The following is a 16,515-nucleotide window of genomic DNA, read 5'->3' as shown; positions in this document are numbered from 1 at the left end:
ATCGTGTGACCTTCATGAAATTTTCATATTCGCTTCTATTTCCAAGGCATTTTAAGAAACCTTTATTTTACTTTTAAGTTTTTCATTTCCAAATTTTCTGTCTTGAGTACTTCAACAACTGATTGAAATTGTATTGAGAGGCAGGAAAGGAAGAAAACAAAATTGATTTATTCATATCAGGGAGAAACAAATTCATTTTCTCAACCCAGAGAGCTGCCTTTAAGCTCACCCGTGGTGGAAGGTCCATGAGTTTCAGCACTGCAGGTGAATGCTTCTGGCCCAGAACTATTTCATCCACCTGAAAGGGGAGTTAAGTGTCTGTCAGTGTATCTAAACTGCCAGGTTTTCCTTTAAATAGTGTTCCAGGTTTTCATAAGCCTCGAGACATTTTTGTCATTTCAACCTCTTTTAGCTTATTATGTCCTGCCAACCATGTCTAGATAAGCCGCAATGAAGGCTGCTGCCTCCATTATAAGCCACATCTACTCTATCAACAAGCCTTCAGTACCATGACCATTCTAGAAGCCCTAAGATCTGATCTGCCATTGATGATAGGCAAGTTTCAATTTGGAGTTGCTAGCCTGCAAAAATGATCTGTAAATGGCATGTTGCAGGCTGTTATTTTGTATCCTGCATGATGGTGTTCAAGTCTTCTCTCTTCCCTTCAATGTGAAGGTCATTCCTCCAGATCAGAAATTACTATCACTCTAAGTGACACAGGGAACCATACCAAAGGCTTTATGTAGAATAAAAATACAGGCAGTGGAATAATGTTCCGTGTCAATCCTTTTCCTGTGATGTTAATTTCTTACTGAGCTGGAGTTACAACCAGTTCTTAAGAAAACAGCGTGTTCCAGAATATGTTTCTTCATTGTTCAAATTGGGGGATCATTCCTCAAATGATTTTTGCTTTATTTTTAGTAGGAACTATTCTCTCATTTCTTCCACTGCCTTTTTTAAAGCAGCAAAGTGCTTACCAACCACCTTTTTACAGCTTTCATTTTCACCAAGCTTTCCCGAGACTGTAAGTGTTCAATATTGCAAATCCATGTTTCCTAGTATTGATGAATCTGGCTCTTGGAAAGTGTGAGCTACAATGATTAGCTATCTGATTAAAGCAAGAAAAAGAGCTGCCTTGAGGGTTTAAAAGAGGTGCCCTTTGCAAGATTTAATTTCATGATCTCCCTAATCAGTGTTTTGTAGGTTCAATGTACATCCTATGCACATCTTTTAAATCAGTGCAGATTGCATATTGGTTTATATTGTTATCACAAATTAGCAGTACAATATCACTTTCTCTGATGTGGGAAACTTTGAATGGGAATCGTTTGCATTTTTATTTGAGCGTCCTGGAGACAAATGTAATGAAATGAATAGCCTTTTAATTTAATTGGCTTCCAATGTGAGTCTGAGAATAGAAAGCACAATACATCGTGCAGTTACTGTAGAAACGGCTGAGGTCAAAAGCTCAGCAGGCAGACCCTACATCAGCTACCACTGCTCTTGTGCAGTCATCTTTTTTAATTCTCCCTGCATCTCCATCAGGCCCCAGGAAGCCAGATAATTCGGTGTTAGTATTCCAAGGGGAAGTACTGGGTCATTTCTCACTGGTCAGATCATGCAATGGAATCCATCTTTAAAAAGGTGCCCAAATGAAAAACTACATTGTACCAGTGCTCTTACACATCAGCTACAAGAATAAGATCAGGCCAAAGAATAAAAAGAAAGGGAAAAATCTCTGTTTCCTTCTCATAGAAGAAAAAAGAGAGAGAACAAGGGAAGAAAAAGTGGTACAAAATGGATAGTAGTCTGCCAAGGAATCCTTTTAAAAAAACATCTTTCTATTACAAATTACAGACAATTAAGATTTATGTGCTATTTAGTGGAGCCAGCCTTGCTGAATGCAGTGAAAGCAAAAAGGAAGATAATATCATGCTAATATTCAAAAGTCCTACATACTTTTGACTGTAGAAATAAAGAGCTATAGCTCTTATGAAAGTTTAGCTCACCAATGAACACACAAACCCTTCCACACAGAGGTAAATGTAGAAAACTGGTTTCTTTACCATTTTGAGGCTGGCTAGGGCAAGATCTGTGCTGCTGCTTCAGCTTGAATTCATTCATCTGTCTGCAGGACAGGTCAGAACTCCTCATCTGTGCCTGATGCCATATGCTGATGCTGCTACGGAAAGCTGACACACAGCACTTGCATATGGACCAAACACAACTGCACAGAGAGGATCACAGTAACATCCCATTTAGTTTTTGGGTTGTTGATTTTTAAAAGCACAGGAGTTCTTTTTAGGAGGTGTTGCATGAGCAGGGGTTGGCAGGTTTAATGTTTCCTGTTACAACACTAAATTATTACATGTAACTGCATTATTATTTGCTAAGGGTGATGGAGGGGGTAGTACTTCCAAATAAAATATCCTGGTGCTCAGTGTTCTTTCCAAGGAGATAGAGGACCTGCGTTCAGCTCCCTTCCTGTCTAGAGGAACTTCAGTCTCTTGCCTTATGCCTGTGAGTCAGGTGCCCAGGCTGTGTGCAAGCTCTGGCCTCCTCTTGTGCAAGCTCAGTTCCTGTACAGGAAAGCCAGGTACGCCAGGCCAAAACTAGGGCACAAGCTGGTGTGTGATTTTGTAACCTGGCAGCTAAGACGCTTACTGGGGCAGGACAGGATGTGTAAGCAGTCTGCTCATGTTGTCTGCATCGCTCAGCACTAGCAGGGAAGCAGTGCTGTGAGCGGAGCCTGAAAGCCAAGTTCCTTAGGGAAGGAAACAGTCGATGGGGTGTTTGTAACAGGGTGGTCTGCAAAGACCAGCTACAGCGGGCAGGGATGAAGCCCCCACCAGTAAAGGGAAGAAAGTGTGATGGTTGGAAGACACCTTATATATAGTCTTCATGAGTTCATATGGTCATCATATGAGTAACCTGGTCTAGTGGGAGGTGTCCCTGCCCATGGCAGGGTGGTTGGAACTAGATGATCTTAAAGGTCCTTTCCAATCCAAAGTGTTCTGTGATCTGTGGCACTGGAATGTCCCAAAAGCAGAACTGTGCAGGAAAGCTTTAGATAGTGCATGTTATTTTGGTTCCTCTGTGCAAATAATGGAGTGGCATTTTGAAACAGTTTGTGAGGGCTTTTTTGTGGTCAAGGAAAACAGACCAGCAGCTTAAATCTGTCCTTTAAAACACACACACACTTATTTCCCTTCTTAGCCCTGTCAATTCAAGAGGACAGTGAACTTCTAGATCAGTTTGCACTCACAGCCTGTGTCCTTGCTTAGGAGAATGAGGAGCAGCAGTTTGCAACCCAGCTGCTCCTGATCGCATTAGGTAGTGACACCTGAGAGCATAGCCTGGCTGCTCAGAGATGCTTTGTCTGAAGTCTTACACTGTAGTAAAGCAGAGCTCCGCGTAGATGCTCATTGGGAGCTAAAGTAATTGCAGTTTGATTTAGGTATAGAAGTAATTGAAGTGTGTGCCTGCATTGAGTGCACAAAGCAGTGGTTGGAGGGGTTTTGTGTTATCACTGGGAGGATGTCCTGAGCTGACATGTTATTTCAGGTTTCATGGAAGTTTGACAGCTAATGCACCCGGACGAATTGGATGCATCCTACATACACAGCCTACATCATCCACTGTGGAAACAAACTGCTTAATTGTGGTGAGGCTGCTGTGAGCAGGTATCCATAAGGTGGACTCATGGAGGTTGACTCTGCTGCCTTCAATTTAAACGCTTAATTAGTTTGAATTGATTGCTCTCAAGTACCCTCATGTAGACAACCTTCAAATTGAAGGGATTAGCCTCCAGTTTAACTCTCTTGAAAAAGCTAACTGGGGACTAAATGAAAGGAAAACGTGAAAAAGTGGGTTTTGAAGGGAAAAGCTTCTGAGCCTTGGTGAAAAGGAGATGGCATCTAAGGTGAATTTGGTATGGGTGGGGTAATACTGTGCCTGCATAGTAACATTGCATAGTATCGCCTACCATCCAAATGGTTTCTGTATCTGCTATGTTTCACCAAGTCCCTCCTCCCAACAAAAAAAAGGAAGTATTTGTCACTTTAAAACACATCATCACTCCTGGTAAAATTGTCTATTTCTCCTTTTTTGATAGTCAATATTCCTCAGATAGTGTTGGAACTGAAATCAAAGCTTTTCCTTTTCTCAGTGTTCAGCTCTATTGAGAAATTCTGATCTTCCAAGCTTCACATATGACTCTTTCCCCTAATTTTGACTAGCCCCCTATTTCTAAGGGCTCTGCCTTTTAGAGGAAATCCTGGTGTGGTGACCTTTGTTGGAGTATGGAGTAACACAAGGTGAGTGAGCGTTATAGCGTATGTGTGGAGAAAAGCTCTCTGTAGAAGCAGATTTGGTAATTATACAGCAAAGAGAACTTGTTTTCCTGCAATGTCAAATGATTCACACCTGGCCTACCCTCACTCTGCAGCATGCTAAATAATGCATGCATTTTTGAAAGGATATTAAAAAATGGCTGTAAAAAAAATGAAACTGAGAGAGGAGCTCATATAATGCAGCGCATCAGGGGGAAAAAATATCAGTAAGTATAGATGGAAAAAATGGCTGTGTCAGCCCTCATGGCAATAACACATTTTCTTCATAATCTCCTGATACATGGAACAGGCAGTTCCAAAGAGCAGCTGTCCTGATACTGCCTTGGAAATGAAAAGAGGCTGAAAAACGATAGAGCCTGCTAGCTGTTATCTGCACAATACCTAAGCACTAGGAGATTATTTCAAGGCATGTAATGCAGCAGTGTGTGTGTGTTAGGGTGGTGAAACAGCCAGCAAGGAGATGGCACCAAGAGGGACTGGGGGAATACTGGTGCTGCAAGGGTTAAGAGCAGAGTGGTGTATTTCCACAAGGACCTACTGCAGAGTAATGGGTCCAAATCTCCCCTCACCATCACCTGAGTGAGGAATTCTTCACCACCCCTTCCTTTAAGTCACGGGGGTTTCTTTGCCTTGTGATTTCAGACTCCTAAGTGCAGTAAAGCTGCCCCTCTTGGAAAAGCATATGGGCAGGGAAACACCTCCTTCCAAAACCAGCTTTAAACAGGAAGGCAGCACATCTACTTAATCGTGGTAAGTCTCAAAGCGTGGCGAGAACTACGATGGGATCTCTTTCAGGCAGTGTGAGGTATACCTCCAAAATCTTTGCTTTATGTGTTGATACTTATTTCTGCTTTTTCCTCTTCTCAGCTTTGCCCTTGCTAAGGTCTTGGCTAACCAAACTCTGTTTTTAGGATGCCTCTGCAGCATCATGGTCCTTGGAATGATTTGTACCTCTCATTTCCCAGAGAGTAAAGAGATTCCTCAGGGGTGCTCTTGCTTCTGCAGCAAGTTTAATACAGGCTGACTGGCCTTACCAGCAGGTATTGTGATGGTAATGCTTGATTGTTAAGGACTCTGATGGCTACATAGAAGTGGGGCTGCAGGAGAAGATATTAAGCTTAGGGCTTTTAAGGGCATGTGAGGTGGAGAATGCTTGTAAATAGGGCAATATATGGGTGGCTTTGTCAAGAGTAGCTGGTTTAGGAGGCTGGATCAATGCATTTAGTCAATAGCTGCTATGCATCTTTTATGAGCAATGCCTTCCAACTAACAGGTAGGTTTGTAGGCTACTGTTTCAGTTTTTTAAGAAACTGCTATCCTGTCAGGTATGATCCCCTCATGCCTGGAGCTGTAAAACCATAATCATATCAGCTCCTAAGAAGTCTCTGGTCATGCTCTGTCTCACAGCAGGGCTGTAAGAGAAGGAGCAATGAAAAGAGAAAGAGGGCTTCTTACACACCACCCTGTAACACTGAGGCTGCCTCTCACAATTCCAACATAATGATTTGCTAAATAGGACAAATTCTGCCTTCCTGCTTTTGGTACCAATCCTGGGAACAGCTGCTGCTCTCCACTGAATGAATGCCAGTGTGTCTGTTTGCTAAGTATACCATGTCCTGTATGGCATATATGCATCCTATAGAGTTTATCCTGGAAAGGAGTTGAAAAATGTAACTGGTCTAGTCTGTAGTGTAGTCAAAGTTTTATAAGTAGCTATGCATTTTTAATGTATATGAAGTAATAAGAGCTGTACATAAAGGTAGAAACATGACACTAAATGGTTGCTCTTCCCAGTGTTCCACAGGGTATTATCAAAGCACCATTTCAGTAGCAGGGTTACAAGACTTCATCTTTCAATGGAAGACAATGATTTGCCTTTGGTCTAGTTGAGGCCACAAGCATCCTGTGCTTGAGGCCCTGCTCAGCTTCTCTTGCCTAACTTTAGAAGAAGCTCAGCTGGTCAGACCAAATGGCTAATCACAAGATGTTTTGTAACAAATCCTTTTATTTCATTCCCATAGCCAACAACTTCAAAGCCAGTAGTTAAAACAAATACAAAAATCAAGGTGGTCGTGATCAAAGCAGAAAGGAAGCATCAGCAGAGGAGGGATCTGTAACCCTCTGGCCTGGGGTACTGCTTGGCAGAGAAGAATTCTTCTGCCCTTTCTCTTCCTAAATAGTTTCTAGTGTATTAAATCTTGTTTTCAGAGTCTGCTTTTTCCTGAGCATCCCCCTTTCTCCTTTTGTAGTGAGTTGCTGAGAAATGACTTCGTCCTTAGTAGCTGCATCAGAATATCCTAAGGTCAGGGAAACCGGTGCTTCTGGGGAATTATTGAATTCCAGTTACTTGGTGATTCTTCTTCCTGCTTCTGCAAGCCTTGCAGGATGGCTAAGGCATATATTGCTTTGTTTTCTAGAACATTTAGGTCACCAATTTGCCTGCTAGCCTGGCAGTGTTTTACTTTCAAATTGTATATGAACAAGTGCAAAGAGCTGCAGTATAATAAAATCAGTGTGAAAGAGACTAAGGTTCATCACAGCATTTCTTGCAAGTTAATTGTTGGAAGCACTGGCATACAATCTGGCTTGCTTATCAAATTAAAATGGTTGGAGCAAGAGACATCATGGTCTCTTAATTCAGTCAGATTTGTCTTAAGAAGAAGTTTGTGTTACAAAAGTAAGTAGAAAGAAGTAAATGCAAACAGCTGGTACCTTGCCATTTTGTGACCTGCCTTAAATGATCCGTTTGGAGAATCCTGTTGATGTTGATGGGAAAGGTCTGGAATGTGTTGCTTTGTTGAATGCATCCCTTGTGGTGCCTCCTGTGGCTTAAATGAAGTTTTGGTGCAGCAGTTACAATTTGGGGAACAAATCTTGATTCTTTGATGGCCAAAACATGTCAAATACTTCTGGTCTTGCCCTGATTTCTGCGATTCTCTTCTTCTCCTTTATGTAGTCAGCGATATGTGTTTCAGAGTAGCTGCAGTATCAAAACTGTTAATTTTCTGCCACTCAGCACGTGTGCTGGTACGCACTCCAGCTTCTCCCCTTTGGAGCCCTGGCATCCTGCTTCACTCAAGTGTTTCCTGTGAGAGAACTAAGCCTGCCTGCGTGGCCCTGGCTTGTTTCTATTTGGCCTGAGAAGCTAATCTTCACCATTATTGTCACCAATTCAAGCCCATCCAAGTAGCTGGCTTTGAGACTATTTGAAATACTGCTGCCACTGTTTCAGGGACCCAGATGTACCAGCCTGAAACATTTATGCTATTAAAAGAGCTGTGAGAAATTCTGTATGAGGCTCATGTTGACTTTGCAGCCAAGATTTCACCCTTTCATTAGAAGACTAGCTTTCAAACTTCTGATCAAACCATGAACTAACAGATTTATTTCCCCCACCCCCCAAAATCGAATTTGCAAATATAATCTTCAACCCAAGACCCAGACTGCAATTGCTGCAGATTGGAGTGGTACGAGGGAAATCAAGCGGTATCATTCTTTATTTGATATCATTAAAGGAAATGCCAGCATTGGTTCAAATAGCCCCCAAATGCCACAGGTTATTCACTAACTGTTCTTTGGTATTTCCCTGAGGGTGGAAAGGACTTTAGTCAGAGGAGAAGGAACAATGGTCTGATCAATCACAGACTTCTTGAATTGCAAATAAGAATCAGCAACCAGCTCGGAAAAATATGTTCCCACAAACCTCTAATGCTGGTCTGTTGAGCTTCCTGCAGCCCTCTAATGTCATTCTCATGTGACTCTTTTCATAATGTACATGCTGAAATCTTTCTCACTTTTAGTTTTTTATTGGGTTTTTCTATACTGCTTGTAAGCAAATGTGAGAATGTGTGAAACTGTATGTAATTCATCCAGTAAAATGGTGCTTTTTGACTTGTAGACGCTCTGGAAACAGATGCTCTGCTTTCCTATCAGCACAATCACTGATGGCAAGTCTCCATTGCACCTGAATACAACCAGTTACTATCTTTTATATTATGATAAGAAACTAGTAGTGGTCTAAGGAATGGTGCTAAGCTGCTGGTGTAGTCAAGTGCTTACTGTTTTTACAACTATCTTATGAGAACATGAATATGCAGCTGGGTATCATCTCCCCTCATCTACTGATGAATACCAGTGCAGCTTAACTAGGATCTTAACGCTTTAGTATTACTGAGGCCTCTGTGACATAGCTGTCATGCTGGGAGCTGCCAGAAGGGACTGCCTTTGCTGCTGCAGAGAGATGCTGCTGGGAACATCTGCAGCTCCCCATGGTCTCCTCTTCCATTACAGGGAATTCTCAGATGTTCCAGGCACAGAGCAACAAATAATGCCTTGATCCCCCAAGGTTTTCTTTTTGCCATCTGAGAAATCATTTAACAAGTTTCTGCCATGCGTTTGAAACAGGAGCACTCAGTGAGTTGTGGGAATGTTTCCTCTTTGGCCTCACTCTCACGATCACATTGAGACTGAATGCTTTCTTTAAAAACAGGCTTCAGACAAACCAAAGCCATTGAAGTCCTACCTGGATTCCTGGTGGGAATGTAAGGGACTGGAAGAGACAGGATAACCTAATCTTTTCTTCTGTCTGCAAGCTGAAAAACTTGATGTAATGTTGTGTGAGCTGCTGCTCCTGAGCAAGGCAAGCTTTGTTCCACGGTGCTTTTTAGTTAGAGATGTGCTGCTGATGGTTTCAATTCTGTTGAGACCTGGCTGTTGGAAAGGGCTAACGTGTTTTATTACCCTGGCCTGGAAAAAATCATGTCTAAATAGGAAGCCATTTGGGAAAAGACTGTCCCATGTCCTGTATTTTTTGTTTAAAATGCTTGACAAAATTGGATTTTATTGATTCATTATATCTTTATTTATTGCTGAGATAGCAGCAAGTAAGTTATGTGTAAAGTGATTTTAGTTGCCTCTCCTTAAGACTGTTTCCGTACAGGTGGTCTGCTGAATGCAAACTTAGAAGAGCTTGCAAGATGCTAAGCTTTCCAAAAGGTTAATGTAAATGTGCTACATATGTAGGGCTAGTGGACATTTTCCAGGCCAAATGCATATCTGAATGTCATTAACTGGTTAATTAGGTAAGAATCAATTGCTATTGGTCTTAGGCAAGTGTGTGCCATGCGTGTTTGGTTTGCAGGCGATATTTTGGCATGGCACTTCTACCCTTTGTATGGAAGTATCTCCATATGAACTGGTAGCTGGTGTTCTGTTTTCAGATATGGGCCATAAGCACTTGCAAGGAGCAATTTCCCAGATCAATTTTAGGCAATTACCTTAGAAAAATACTCCATGATCCAGTAGCCCCTATCCCTACGTAAAGCAAACCCAGACTTCCAGTTCACACAGCAAAACCTCTATGGATGGATTCTGCCTCTGACATCTGGTGAGACAAGTAGCTCTAATCTTTTGCCCAGGAGCACAAGAGATTATGCCCAGAGAAGGAGTCAGGTTCCCAAGGAATGTGTTTTTTATATGGAAATAGCAACAATGCTGGTGCCAAGAGGCTTGTTTCAGGCTGGGTTAACTTGCTTTTTTTCCGCAGTTCATTCATGGTTGAGACCAAAAATGGTGATATCTGGGACGGTTTTGTGTAGTTTGAGCTCTGTCCCTCTTATCCATCTTGCTCAAATGTCAAACTGTGCAGCAGTTCTTTCTGAGTGGGAAAAAGGCATCTGGTTGTGTTGTGTATAGTGATCGCTTGACACTTAGCTCCTTGCCAAGTAACGTAATCAGTCATTGCAAGCAAAGCTGCATTGGTATGTGCTCATTCATGCAGTTTACTTCAGTGCTCAGTTGAAGAAAACAAAGGGTAATATGCTATTAGGGAAATCATGTAACCTGGCAATTAATGCTACTGCTCATACAACTATCTTGTGTCTTAAACTTAACACGTCTTTTAGATTATATAGCAAGCCCCAAACTTTGAGTTCTATTTTAATGGTCTTTAACTTGTGTAAATGCAGCTCTTAAATGATCACAATAAGAACATACTGAGAGAGGATTGAAACTTCTGCATTAACACCAAGTTTTGGTACAACACAGTGTAGTATTAATGTCATTTATAATCATGTACTGTAGTCAGGGCCCTGACATATCTGGACATAACAGCATGACTTTTATAACCTTTCTACAAAAAGCAATTAGGGGCAACATCCAGCTCTGCAGCTATGCATCACGTGGAGATGTAAGGAGCTTCCAACAGTGAATTTAATTAGCAGCAAACACGGAGCACTCGGTGACCTGCCGTGCAGATAACACGGTTCCTGTCCAGCAATATCGGTCTCTTTCTGTGAAAGGGTGCCTAAACTGCTCCGATGTTGGACCCATGCGTAACTGACAGGCTTCCAAGGCGCTGCGGCTGGAAACTTCCAACCTGGAAAGCTGAGTTGGGAAATGCAGTGCTTGTAAATCCAATCTTGTACCAGACAGCACCATGGGCAGCTTTAAAATGCTGAGGAATAATCCAGGAGGAACGTTACTGGATGTTTCTCAAGAATGGATAGAACAGATTTGGGTAATCAAAGCTGCACTGCACGGGGTAATAAAATGAGCTGATGCTTCATATGTGTTAGTGGATAAGGGTAAGGAGAGTCATGACCTACAACTTTGTATGAAAGGGAGCCTTGAGGACTTGTGTTGGCTGTGATGATGGAATTCCTTATTTGACATTGAGCGAATATTAATAGTGAATTAAGCCAGACCTTGTTTTGTTAAGGTTTGCAGGGCTGAATTCCAATCCTCTGAAGTGTCTGAGGTTACAGAAGAAAGCTTGTTACTTACTCTACACCTCTCAAACCAAAAGAGCTAATAATTGAAGTCATGCTCAACTGTGAAGTAAATGAAGAGGTGAGACATACTTTTGCAGGATGGGAAAAGTGTGAGCATCAGTAATAGAGTGTTATAGCAGCTGGCCTTTACTGCAGACATGGAGCTGGTGAAAGTGCACTAATCCTGATCTAGCTGAGGTGGAAGAGCCCCAAGCTTTTCCCGAGTGTCCCCAGCCAGCACAAACCCAACTGAGAACATCTGGGATGCTGAACAGGCACTGTCTTCTAACAGGTAGGGTCTCTGGAGTTGCAAGTTGTGTTATCTATCCCCAGAGAATTGCTGGCTCTGGGACTGCTTTGGAGAGCTTCATGGCATCTCCACTGCATAAAGCAGCCTAATGGTGCTCTACAAGGGGCTGGGCAGCCGCACAAGAAAATGTCTCTTGGCGTTTTTGTGGTCCTATGGAAGAGCAATACCTCTCATGAGAAGGGCTGCTTTCATTTTGCTGCTGGCTTTCTCTCCTGCTATGTGCTGTATACTTGTACTGAATGCCTATTGGGCTTCACAGTGTTTTCTGCCTACTTAAATCTGCTTACATCCCTGTCCCCACCCGGGTGTGCCTAGTGCATGACTTAAGGAGCAATTTCGGCCGTGATGATCTTGAGACACTTGCAGGGGATTACTTGCAGGTAGCTAACTTTAACCTGAGTTTGACCTAGGATAAGAGCAGAGATTCTGAGGATTGTTCTTCAGTGTGACCTAAAATGTTCAAGCAAGAGGTACAGGAGTAGCTAGAACTGAGCTATATGTGCACAAGAACCAAAGGAACAGGTTTTCAAACAATGTATTATTAATTTACTGTTTAACGAATATTTTGGTAATAAGTGGGTTCCCTAATTCTCACCTAAGCTGACTTTCATCAGAATTACTACCAAGAATAGCTACCTCTCATAAATGTAATTTGTCTTACTAGTATGATGATGTTCATTCATTCTGAGGCTTGGACCTCTCCATCAGCCTGAGAACAAAGCAGCTGTGTTTGAGGCCATAGCCTGTTTTAGGGCACTTCAGATCTATCAGTTCACCTCCATCCTTTTTGCACCACGTCAGGAAAACAAAACAATTGCAAACTTCTCAGTGTAATTTTTAGCTCTGCGCTGCAGCCAGCAAGTGAAAAGTATGAGACAGCCTTGCAGAATGCTGCCAGGTCCTAACTAAACACAAGAAGAACTAAATACAAGGGCACCAGCACGTTTATAGAAGCTTTCTCTTTGAATCTTTGTCCTCAGTAGGTTTGTTCTGTGACGTTGAGTGAATAACTTCAGTTCTTTGGCTTCATTTTCATCTGTAAAGGCACAGTCACAAGCCTTCATCTGCTTAACATGTCTGGGGTGAATATTGCAGTTCTAAAGCTTGCTCTGTGCTCTGAGCTGCCCTTGGGGAAGATGTATGGGTACCTGGCAGAGGAGAAACGGGCAGCGAGGCATCTCTTGTTTGGTTTTAGTGGCACTTGGCTGGACTCATCTGTCTCCCAGTGGCAGGAGGTGTTTGCAAATACATATGTGTGTGAGTGCTGGGATAAGGTGTGTCCTGCACCATATGGTGTGTGCAGATGTATGTTGGCAGGTGTGAACCGTGTAACTATATTTGCGCGCAATGAGGATGGGTTTGGAAGAAGAAGGAGGGTGCTGAGAACTCTGGCTAGGTACCCGCTTTTCTTGTAATGTATTACTTTAATTTAAATTCACTTTACAGTCAGTGCACATGAGAATTATTTTGAAGGTTTAATTTGCTAGCTGCTGAAAGCAATAAGGTGGCTATCAACATAGAAGAAATAGCTTGGCTGTTTGTTAATGCTCTTGGGCTGTCCTGTAAGTACTCCGGGCAGCTGTAATGCTAAAGGAGCAAATAAAGCCTTGTTGCTTTTAGAATCGTTTGTTTTATTGTACCAATAGTTTCTGGATATTTACACATAAGGTATTTTCTGCAGCAGATAGTTGGGGGAATTGCTGAGGTTTCTCAAACATTCAGGTGGAAAAGCTGTTAAATCACCTAGAAAACATAACGTTTGGTCTCTTATTAGTGTCAAAAACTTCATTACATTTATTATGTTTGGATTAGTGATAATTTTCTGGCCATTTTGGTCAGCAGAAACTGTACTCAATTGCCTATATTTGTACTGGGAATTTAATTTCTTAGGATGGCAAGATTTGATTTTATCTGCTCTAAGCAACCATCTGGAGTAAGTTTATTTGTGTTACGTGGCTTGCATGTATTTATACTTCAGCCTGAGATCCCTTGAATCCTCTGCGTTTTTACATATCGTATAAATGACATTTGCTTGCAACACAGTGGAGTGATTACAGCGAATGCTAAAATGGCAACATTCTGCAGTAAAAAGAAATTACAATATAAAATGAACATTCATTTCCAACAAAGTGTAAATTTATACTATTTAATGAAATGCATTCACTGTGCAGCAAAATATTTCTTGTGCCTATTGAAATAGAATTACGAAGCACCAAAACTTATAATATTTAACAGAGGCATTCTGTTACATGGTAAAAATTGTGTCATGTTTGTTAAAATGATATTTGATAGAGTGAAATAAACATGGTCTGTGCATATGTTTATTTCTCTATAGAGCTAAAATTAAAAAATGGTATCACGACATCAATCTGCCATAGACCAGAAGTCCCATACCTGGGCTTATTCAGTATCAGACATGTTCAACCATGCAGTCATTAACTGTTTTCCTGTGGCTGAGAAGCTGCCTTCCTCAGGAGGGATATGTGGGGACACGGCTTGTCAGTGACTGTGATTTGGGGTAGGAATTTCTGGAGCAGGTCCCATGTGGCAGATGAGCAAATGCTGTTAGCTGGTAGATTAACCTTCTTACCCATCAACATGAGGTTGGTGGGGACAGGAGACATTGATATCACAAGCAGAGAGATTGACCAAGAGGGTGCTTTACAGGCAAAGTGGCCCTGTGTGAGCAGGTATGCACAAGGTCTCCCTAAGCAGTAACAGAGATCTCTGGATAGGCATTATTTCACCAGTATCTGAATAGAATGTGTTCAGGGTGCTTGGCAATAAAACCTTATTTAAGAATGGTTGTGGTGAAAATACAGCTGCGAACTACGTTATTCACACAGGTGCTGGAGATGTTGAAAGCAGAAGAAAAAGCATTTGTTCCAAGCCCAGTACCATTCACTGCCATGAGAGAAGCCTGATGACACAAATGCATTTGTTGTCTCACAACTCTGCTTTCTGTGGACATATACTGAGAAAGTGTGTATATTTTTCTGGACAGATTCGGGAATATCTGTAATAGTATTATGCCTGGCAATTGCGCTGATTCATTAGGCCATCATTGTGCTAATGAAATACAGGGTTTCTGGCTTGGGGTTGATCTGGACAGCCATCAACCATATCAAAAGTAATTTTCTCTTTGTTTGCATGCAATTTTCCTTTGACTGTCCTCAGCTTTCCTGTAAAGATTGGGGAAAAAGTCTGGAGATAGCCCCAGCCATCAGGCTGTGCTGGCATCACAGCTCTGCCACCCATTTGGGTGACATGGTTTAGTGTGAGGTGACCATGCCCACAGCAGTGGGGTTGGAACTGGATGGTCTTAAGTTCCTTTCCAACCCAAACCATTCCTTGAATCTATATTCACCCCTCATTGGTGCTGGTGCTGAGACTCCCCGGTGCAATCTGGCGTCTTCCTGGGGGAGGCATGGATTACTGCAGTCCTGGTGCCATTCTGACTGATTGCAAAACCTGAGCACCTCAGAGCAATGCACCTCAGGCTCTAGAGAGCACTGGAGGGTGATTTAAGGTCTCATTAGCAGGTGGTGGTAGGCAGACATTTGCTCATGTTGTTGGGGTGAAGGGCTGTGCTCTGGAATTGCTGGTGCTAAATTAATATATTTATTTGCCGATTACCAATGTGACAATCTTCCACAGACCCCAAAGAATAGGCAGGCTCTCACTCCAAGAAAACACATTGAACACCCCAAATTATGATGCTGATCATCAGATAGTGCAAGATGCCTTTTATCATTGCAGATACTGACCTGCTTTTGCTTTGTAGCTGGCTGGAGATAACCACTTATCATGGTTTACACGCCTGTTTCTGTTCCATAAGCGTAAGGAGACATAACTCTCTTGGGCTAATAATTGATCTGTCCTTTTCTGTCTTCTTCTCAGCCAAGGAAGTTGTTACATAAAATAAATGCGGTAAAGATGAAGCTGGCCATTCCCTCTCTCCTTTTTGAAGGCCATGAGCTCATTATGTTGACAAATAAAATGTTAAGGCTTGATATTATGAAAGAACAAACTCTGATTCCCTGATGCCCTTTTCATTTCAGAAGAGGAAAACTTGCTATTTATTCCCAGCAAAACGATGGTTCAAATTGAACACGCAAGAGGTTCCTAAAGCTGCCTGGGTTAACATGTGGATTTGCCATTACTGATTTTCTCCAAGCTGCCTGTATGCTGCGCAGAGCAGCTTGCCAGGGTTCCCCCAGGTAGCCTTTAGGCCCAGATGCACAAAGGTATTTGCTCTCTGCTTTCAGTTAATTTTCATCTCATCTCAGTCCCTAGTTGTTTTCCTGGGTGCCCCTGGCGTGTATGTTCATTATCTAGTCTCAATAGTGCTGGTCTTAAGGCTCAGTGACTTTGTTGGCTTCCTCCTTGTATAGAGCATGAGCAATGTGTAGCAAGGGACAAGTGGAGGAGTCTGGGGAGGCAACTGGGATGGAGGTAATAAATGGGAAATAAAGGGTCTAGGGGAAACCAATAGGAAGTGAAGGAGCTGTGCCTGAAGAGGAGCAGGGGAGGGAAGAGGATGGGCTGGGAGGAAGGCACAGGGTGCCAAAGGAGGGTGAGAGACCCCAAGAGGGTGTGTGGCATCCAGGGAACTGAGAGCTGGAAAGAGGAAAGGAGTGGGGAGGAACAAAAACACACGAGAAAAAGCTAATTTGAAGAAAGGCAAATCTATGAGGAAAGTGGGGAGAAGGGAGGAAGAGAAACTGATGAAGAGTCTGTGCATGGATTTGGCATTCCCAACCTGAGTGTCTGCAGCTGGCAAAGATAAGGCTGCAGAAGGAGGGCAGGGGCATGATGAAACCCGCCCACAGGGCAATGGGAGAAGAGCAGCCCCATTGCAGAGCCCCTCTGTGCTTCACCCTCTCTGGCTCTGCCGTCCCCCACCCTGCTTGCAGCTAAATTTATTCTGTTCCTAGTACTGTCTCTGTGCTGAACAAACCAGCACTGTACAAATTAAGAGGACAAGATGTTCAGAAGTGGCAAATTCACACTTTTTTTTGTTGTTTTCCTAGCACATAAAAGCAAATTTAGATTGGTGGTGGGGAGGGCAACCAAACTTGGA

Source organism: Pezoporus wallicus, unplaced genomic scaffold, assembly GCF_028554395.1.
Source record: "Pezoporus wallicus isolate ANWC-B61680 ecotype Strahan unplaced genomic scaffold, APGP_CSIRO_Pwel_v1 contig_4191, whole genome shotgun sequence".
Lineage (NCBI taxonomy): Eukaryota > Metazoa > Chordata > Aves > Psittaciformes > Psittacidae > Pezoporus > Pezoporus wallicus.
Note: the sequence above shows the minus strand (reverse complement) of the source record.